This window comes from Eleutherodactylus coqui, chromosome 2 (genome assembly GCF_035609145.1).
Source record: "Eleutherodactylus coqui strain aEleCoq1 chromosome 2, aEleCoq1.hap1, whole genome shotgun sequence".
NCBI lineage: Eukaryota > Metazoa > Chordata > Amphibia > Anura > Eleutherodactylidae > Eleutherodactylus > Eleutherodactylus coqui.
The window spans coordinates 321,383,229-321,390,010 of record NC_089838.1 but is presented as its reverse complement, the minus strand read 5'-3'; the positions used below and the strand labels follow the sequence as shown (position 1 = coordinate 321,390,010).

The 6,782-nt window shown below is 47.6% G+C and overlaps 7 non-coding genes across 7 annotated transcripts; all 7 read left to right on the top strand.

The window, feature by feature from the left end:
- The first annotated feature begins 1,188 nt into the window (after positions 1 to 1,188).
- On the top strand, positions 1,189 to 1,263 carry TRNAI-AAU (transfer RNA isoleucine (anticodon AAU)). The gene has a single exon. It is a non-coding gene; the product is annotated as a tRNA-Ile (tRNA).
- Positions 1,264 to 2,350: 1,087 nt separating this feature from the next.
- On the top strand, positions 2,351 to 2,425 carry TRNAI-AAU (transfer RNA isoleucine (anticodon AAU)). The gene has a single exon. It is a non-coding gene; the product is annotated as a tRNA-Ile (tRNA).
- A 312-nt stretch (positions 2,426 to 2,737) lies between these two features.
- On the top strand, positions 2,738 to 2,812 carry TRNAI-AAU (transfer RNA isoleucine (anticodon AAU)). Its single transcript has one exon. It is a non-coding gene; the product is annotated as a tRNA-Ile (tRNA).
- Positions 2,813 to 3,124: 312 nt separating this feature from the next.
- TRNAI-AAU (transfer RNA isoleucine (anticodon AAU)) lies at positions 3,125 to 3,199 on the top strand. Its single transcript has one exon. It is a non-coding gene; the product is annotated as a tRNA-Ile (tRNA).
- A 699-nt stretch (positions 3,200 to 3,898) lies between these two features.
- On the top strand, positions 3,899 to 3,973 carry TRNAI-AAU (transfer RNA isoleucine (anticodon AAU)). The gene has a single exon. It is a non-coding gene; the product is annotated as a tRNA-Ile (tRNA).
- A 1,086-nt stretch (positions 3,974 to 5,059) lies between these two features.
- TRNAI-AAU (transfer RNA isoleucine (anticodon AAU)) lies at positions 5,060 to 5,134 on the top strand. Its single transcript has one exon. It is a non-coding gene; the product is annotated as a tRNA-Ile (tRNA).
- Positions 5,135 to 6,220: 1,086 nt separating this feature from the next.
- TRNAI-AAU (transfer RNA isoleucine (anticodon AAU)) lies at positions 6,221 to 6,295 on the top strand. The gene has a single exon. It is a non-coding gene; the product is annotated as a tRNA-Ile (tRNA).
- Positions 6,296 to 6,782: the final 487 nt, after the last annotated feature.

Here is a 6,782-nt window from a genome sequence, read left to right as displayed (position 1 = left end):
TAGAGGCCAAAAACACAGGCGCAAACCATGGCCGTTAGCTCAGTTGGGTTAGAGCGTGGTGCTAATAACGCCAAGGTCACGGGTTCGATCCCCGTACGGGCCAGCTTACGTAGTGTCTGAAGAGCCGACAAGCTCTTCTTTGGAAAAGTTAGCAGCCTTTTTTCTTTTGAAAAGTGGAGCAATGAGGCATGTGGCTCAAAGAGGCAAAATGTGCCATTCTGCCTCATGGCGCATTAGCTCAGTTGGGTTAGAATGTGCGTGCTAATAGCTCCAAGGCCACTGGCCCACGTTCTCCAGTATCCAAAGAGCCGTCAAGTTGTCTTTTATCAAAGTTTGCAAGCTTTTTTGATGTAGAAAAGGGAGCAGTGATGCATGTGTATGTGGATCAAAGAGGCCAAAAACACAGGCACAAATCATGGCCGGTTAGCTAAGTTGGGTTAGAGCGTGGTGCTAATAACGCCAAGGTCGCGGGTTCGATCCCTGTACGGGCCAGCTTACGTAGTGTCTGAAGAGCCGACAAGCTCTTCTTTGGAAAAGTTAGCAGCCTTTTTTCTTTTGAAAAGTGGAGCAATGAGGCATGTGGCTCAAAGAGGCAAAATGTGCCATTCTGCCTCATGGCGCATTAGCTCAGTTGGGTTAGAATGTGGTGCTAATAGCTCCAAGTCCACTGGCCACGTTCTCCAGTATCCAAAGAGCCGTCAAGTGTCTTTTATCAAAGTTTGCAAGCTTTTTTGATGTAGAAAAGGGAGCAGTGATGCATGTGTATGTGGATCAAAGAGGCCAAAAACACAGGCGCAAATCATGGCCGGTCTAGCTCAGTTGGGTTAGAGCGTGGTGCTAATAACGCCAAGGTCGCGGGTTCGATCCCCGTACGGGCCAGCTTACGTAGTGTCTGAAGAGCGACAAGCTCTTCTTTGGAAAAGTTAGCAGCCTTTTTTCTTTGAAAAGTGGAGCAATGAGGCATGTGGCTCAAAGAGGCAAAATGTGCCATTCTGCCTCATGGCGCATTAGCTCAGTTGGGTTAGAATGTGGTGCTAATAGCTCCAAGGCCACTGGCCACGTTCTCCAGTATCCAAAGAGCCGTCAAGTTGTCTTTTATCAAAGTTTGCAAGCTTTTTGATGTAGAAAAGGGAGCAGTGATGCATGTGTATGTGGATCAAAGAGGCCAAAAACACAGGCACAAATCTTGGCCGGTTAGCTCAGTTGGGTTAGAGCGTGGTGCTAATAACGCCAAGGTCGCGGGTTCGATCCCCGTACGGGCCAGCTTACGTAGTGTCTGAAGAGCCGACAAGCTCTTCTTTGAAAAGTTAGCAGCCTTTTTTCTTTGAAAAGTGGAGCAATGAGGCATGTGGCTCAAAGAGGCAAAATGTGCATTCTGCCCTCATGGCGCATTAGCCTCAGTTGGGTTAGAATGTGTGCTAATAGCTCCAAGGCCACTGGCCACGTTCTCCAGTATCCAAGAGAGCCATCAAGTTGTCTTTTATCAAAGTTTGCAAGCTTTTTTGATGTAGAAAAGGGAGCAGTGCATGCATGTGTATGTGGATCAAAGAGGCCAAAAACACAGTCACAAATCTTGGCCGGTTAGCTCAGTTGGGTTAGAGCGTGGTGCTAATAACGCCTAAGGTCGCGGGTTCGATCCCCGTACGGGCCAGCTTACGTAGTGTCTGAAGAGCCGACAAGCTCTTCTTTGGAAAAGTTAGCAGCCTTTTTTCTTTTGAAAAGTGGAGCAATGAGGCATGTGGCTCAAAGAGGCAAAATGTGCCATTCTGCCTCATGGCGCATTAGCTCAGTTGGGTTAGAATGTGGTGCTAATAGCTCCAAGGCCACTGGCCACGTTCTCCAGTATCCAAAGAGCCGTCAAGTTGTCTTTTTATCAAAGTTTGCAAGCTTTTTTGATGTAGAAAAGGGAGCAGTGATGCATGTGTATGTGGATCAAAGAGGCCAAAAACACAGGCACAAATCATGGCCGGTTAGCTCAGTTGGGTTAGAGCGTGGTGCTAATAACGCAAGGTCGCGGGTTCGATCCCCGTACGGGCCAGCTTACGTAGTGTCTGAAGAGCCGACAAGCTCTTCTTTGGAAAAGTTAGCAGCCTTTTTTCTTTTGAAAAGTGGAGCAATGAGGCATGTGGCTCAAAGAGGCAAAATGTGCCATTCTGCCTCATGGCGCATTAGCTCAGTTGGGTTAGAATGTGGTGCTAATAGCTCCAAGGCCACTGGCCACGTTCTCCAGTATCCAAAGAGCCATCAAGTTGTCTTTTATCAAAGTTTGCAAGCTTTTTTGATGTAGAAAAGGGAGCAGTGATGCATGTGTATGTGGATCAAAGAGGCCAAAAACACAGGCACAAATCATGGCCGGTTAGCTCAGTTGGGTTAGAGCGTGGTGCTAATAACGCCAAGGTCGCGGGTTCGATCCCCGTACGGGCCAGCTTACGTAGTGTCTGAAGAGCCGACAAGCTCTTCTTTGGAAAAGTTAGCAGCCTTTTTTCTTTTGAAAAGTGGAGCAATGAGGCATGTGGCTCAAAGAGGCAAAATGTGCCATTCTGCCTCATGGCGCATTAGCTCAGTTGGGTTAGAATGTGGTGCTAATAGCTCCAAGTTCACTGGCCACGTTCTCCAGTATCCAAAGAGCCGTCAAGTTGTCTTTTATCAAAGTTTGCAAGCTTTTTTGATGTAGAAAAGGGAGCAGTGATGCATGTGTATGTGGATCAAAGAGGCCAAAAACAAAGGTGCAAATCATGGCCGGTTAGCTCAGTTGGGTTAGAGCGTGGTGCTAATAACGCCAAGGTCACGGGTTCGATCCCCGTACGGGCCAGCTTACGTAGTGTCTGAAGAGCCGACAAGCTCTTCTTTGGAAAAGTTAGCAGCCTTTTTTCTTTTGAAAAGTGGAGCAATGAGGCATGTGGCTCAAAGAGGCAAAATGTGCCATTCTGCCTCATGGCGCATTAGCTCAGTTGGGTTAGAATGTGGTGCTAATAGCTCCAAGGCAACTGGCCACGTTCTCCAGTATCCAAAGAGCCGTCAAGTTGTCTTTTATCAAAGTTTGCAAGCTTTTTTGATGTAGAAAAGGGAGCAGTGATGCATGTGTATGTGGATCAAAGAGGCCAAAAACACAGGCACAAATCATGGCCGGTTAGCTCAGTTGGGTTAGAGCGTGGTGCTAATAACGCCAAGGTCGCGGGTTCGATCCCCGTACGGGCCAGCTTACGTAGTGTCTGAAGAGCCGACAAGCTCTTCTTTGGAAAAGTTAGCAGCCTTTTTTCTTTTGAAAAGTGGAGCAATGAGGCATGTGGCTCAAAGAGGCAAAATGTGCCATTCTGCCTCATGGCGCATTAGCTCAGTTGGGTTAGAATGTGGTGCTAATAGCTCCAAGGCAACTGGCCACGTTCTCCAGTATCCAAAGAGCCGTCAAGTTGTCTTTTATCAAAGTTTGCAAGCTTTTTTGATGTAGAAAAGGGAGCAGTGATGCATGTGTATGTGGATCAAAGAGGCCAAAAACACAGGCACAAATCATGGCCGGTTAGCTCAGTTGGGTTAGAGTGTGGTGCTAATAACGCCAAGGTCGCGGGTTCGATCCCCGTACGGGCCAGCTTACGTAGTGTCTGAAGAGCCGACAAGCTCTTCTTTGGAAAAGTTAGCAGCCTTTTTTCTTTTGAAAAGTGGAGCAATGAGGCATGTGGCTCAAAGAGGCAAAATGTGCCATTCTGCCTCATGGCGCATTAGCTCAGTTGGGTTAGAATGTGGTGCTAATAGCTCCAAGGCCACTGGCCACGTTCTCCAGTATCCAAAGAGCCGTCAAGTTGTCTTTTATCAAAGTTTGCAAGCTTTTTTGATGTAGAAAAGGGAGCAGTGATGCATGTGTATGTGGATCAAAGAGGCCAAAAACACAGGCACAAATCATGGCCGGTTAGCTCAGTTGGGTTAGAGCGTGGTGCTAATAACGCCAAGGTCGCGGGTTCGATCCCCGTACGGGCCAGCTTACGTAGTGTCTGAAGAGCCGACAAGCTCTTCTTTGGAAAAGTTAGCAGCCTTTTTTCTTTTGAAAAGTGGAGCAATGAGGCATGTGGCTCAAAGAGGCAAAATGTGCCATTCTGCCTCATGGCGCATTAGCTCAGTTGGGTTAGAATGTGGTGCTAATAGCTCCAAGGCCACTGGCCACGTTCTCCAGTATCCAAAGAGCCATCAAGTTGTCTTTTATCAAAGTTTGCAAGCTTTTTTGATGTAGAAAAGGGAGCAGTGATGCATGTGTATGTGGATCAAAGAGGCCAAAAACACAGGCACAAATCATGGCTGGTTAGCTCAGTTGGGTTAGAGCGTGGTGCTAATAACGCCAAGGTCACGGGTTCCATCCCCGTACGGGCCAGCTTACGTAGTGTCTGAAGAGCCGACAAGCTCTTCTTTGGAAAAGTTAGCAGCCTTTTTTCTTTTGAAAAGTGGAGCAATGAGGCATGTGGCTCAAAGAGGCAAAATGTGCCATTCTGCCTCATGGCGCATTAGCTCAGTTGGGTTAGAATGTGGTGCTAATAGCTCCAAGGCCACTGGCCACGTTCTCCAGTATCCAAAGAGCCGTCAAGTTGTCTTTTATCAAAGTTTGCAAGCTTTTTTGATGTAGAAAAGGGAGCAGTGATGCATGTGTATGTGGATCAAAGAGGCCAAAAACACAGGCACAAATCATGGCCGGTTAGCTCAGTTGGGTTAGAGCGTGGTGCTAATAACGCCAAGGTTGCGGGTTCGATCCCCGTACGGGCCAGCTTACGTAGTGTCTGAAGAGCCGACAAGCTCTTCTTTGGAAAAGTTAGCAGCCTTTTTTCTTTTGAAAAGTGGAGCAATGAGGCATGTGGCTCAAAGAGGCAAAATGTGCCATTCTGCCTCATGGCGCATTAGCTCAGTTGGGTTAGAATGTGGTGCTAATAGCTCCAAGGCAACTGGCCACGTTCTCCAGTATCCAAAGAGCCGTCAAGTTGTCTTTTATCAAAGTTTGCAAGCTTTTTTGATGTAGAAAAGGGAGCAGTGATGCATGTGTATGTGGATCAAAGAGGCCAAAAACACAGGCACAAATCATGGCCGGTTAGCTCAGTTGGGTTAGAGCGTGGTGCTAATAACGCCAAGGTCGCGGGTTCGATCCCCGTACGGGCCAGCTTACGTAGTGTCTGAAGAGCCGACAAGCTCTTCTTTGGAAAAGTTAGCAGCCTTTTTTCTTTTGAAAAGTGGAGCAATGAGGCATGTGGCTCAAAGAGGCAAAATGTGCCATTCTGCCTCATGGCGCATTAGCTCAGTTGGGTTAGAATGTGGTGCTAATAGCTCCAAGGCAACTGGCCACGTTCTCCAGTATCCAAAGAGCCGTCAAGTTGTCTTTTATCAAAGTTTGCAAGCTTTTTTGATGTAGAAAAGGGAGCAGTGATGCATGTGTATGTGGATCAAAGAGGCCAAAAACACAGGCACAAATCATGGCCGGTTAGCTCAGTTGGGTTAGAGTGTGGTGCTAATAACGCCAAGGTCGCGGGTTCGATCCCCGTACGGGCCAGCTTACGTAGTGTCTGAAGAGCCGACAAGCTCTTCTTTGGAAAAGTTAGCAGCCTTTTTTCTTTTGAAAAGTGGAGCAATGAGGCATGTGGCTCAAAGAGGCAAAATGTGCCATTCTGCCTCATGGCGCATTAGCTCAGTTGGGTTAGAATGTGGTGCTAATAGCTCCAAGGCCACTGGCCACGTTCTCCAGTATCCAAAGAGCCGTCAAGTTGTCTTTTATCAAAGTTTGCAAGCTTTTTTGATGTAGAAAAGGGAGCAGTGATGCATGTGTATGTGGATCAAAGAGGCCAAAAACACAGGCACAAATCATGGCCGGTTAGCTCAGTTGGGTTAGAGCGTGGTGCTAATAACGCCAAGGTCGCTGGTTCGCTCCCCGTACGGGCCAGCTTACGTAGTGTCTGAAGAGCCGACAAGCTCTTCTTTGGAAAAGTTAGCAGCCTTTTTTCTTTTGAAAAGTGGAGCAATGAGGCATGTGGCTCAAAGAGGCAAAATGTGCCATTCTGCCTCATGGCGCATTAGCTCAGTTGGGTTAGAATGTGGTGCTAATAGCTCCAAGTTCACTGGCCATGTTCTCCAGTATCCAAAGAGCCGTCAAGTTGTCTTTTATCAAAGTTTGCAAGCTTTTTTGATGTAGAAAAGGGAGCAGTGATGCATGTGTATGTGGATCAAAGAGGCCAAAAACACAGGCGCAAACCATGGCCGGTTAGCTCAGTTGGGTTAGAGCGTGGTGCTAATAACGCCAAGGTCACGGGTTCGATCCCCGTACGGGCCAGCTTACGTAGTGTCTGAAGAGCCGACAAGCTCTTCTTTGGAAAAGTTAGCAGCCTTTTTTCTTTTGAAAAGTGGAGCAATGAGGCATGTGGCTCAAAGAGGCAAAATGTGCCATTCTGCCTCATGGCGCATTAGCTCAGTTGGGTTAGAATGTGGTGCTAATAGCTCCAAGGCCACTGGCCACGTTCTCCAGTATCCAAAGAGCCGTCAAGTTGTCTTTTATCAAAGTTTGCAAGCTTTTTTGATGTAGAAAAGGGAGCAGTGATGCATGTGTATGTGGATCAAAGAGGCCAAAAACACAGGCACAAATCATGGCCGGTTAGCTCAGTTGGGTTAGAGCGTGGTGCTAATAACGCCAAGGTCGCGGGTTCGATCCCTGTACGGGCCAGCTTACGTAGTGTCTGAAGAGCCGACAAGCTCTTCTTTGGAAAAGTTAGCAGCCTTTTTTCTTTTGAAAAGTGGAGCAATGAGGCATGTGGCTCAAAGAG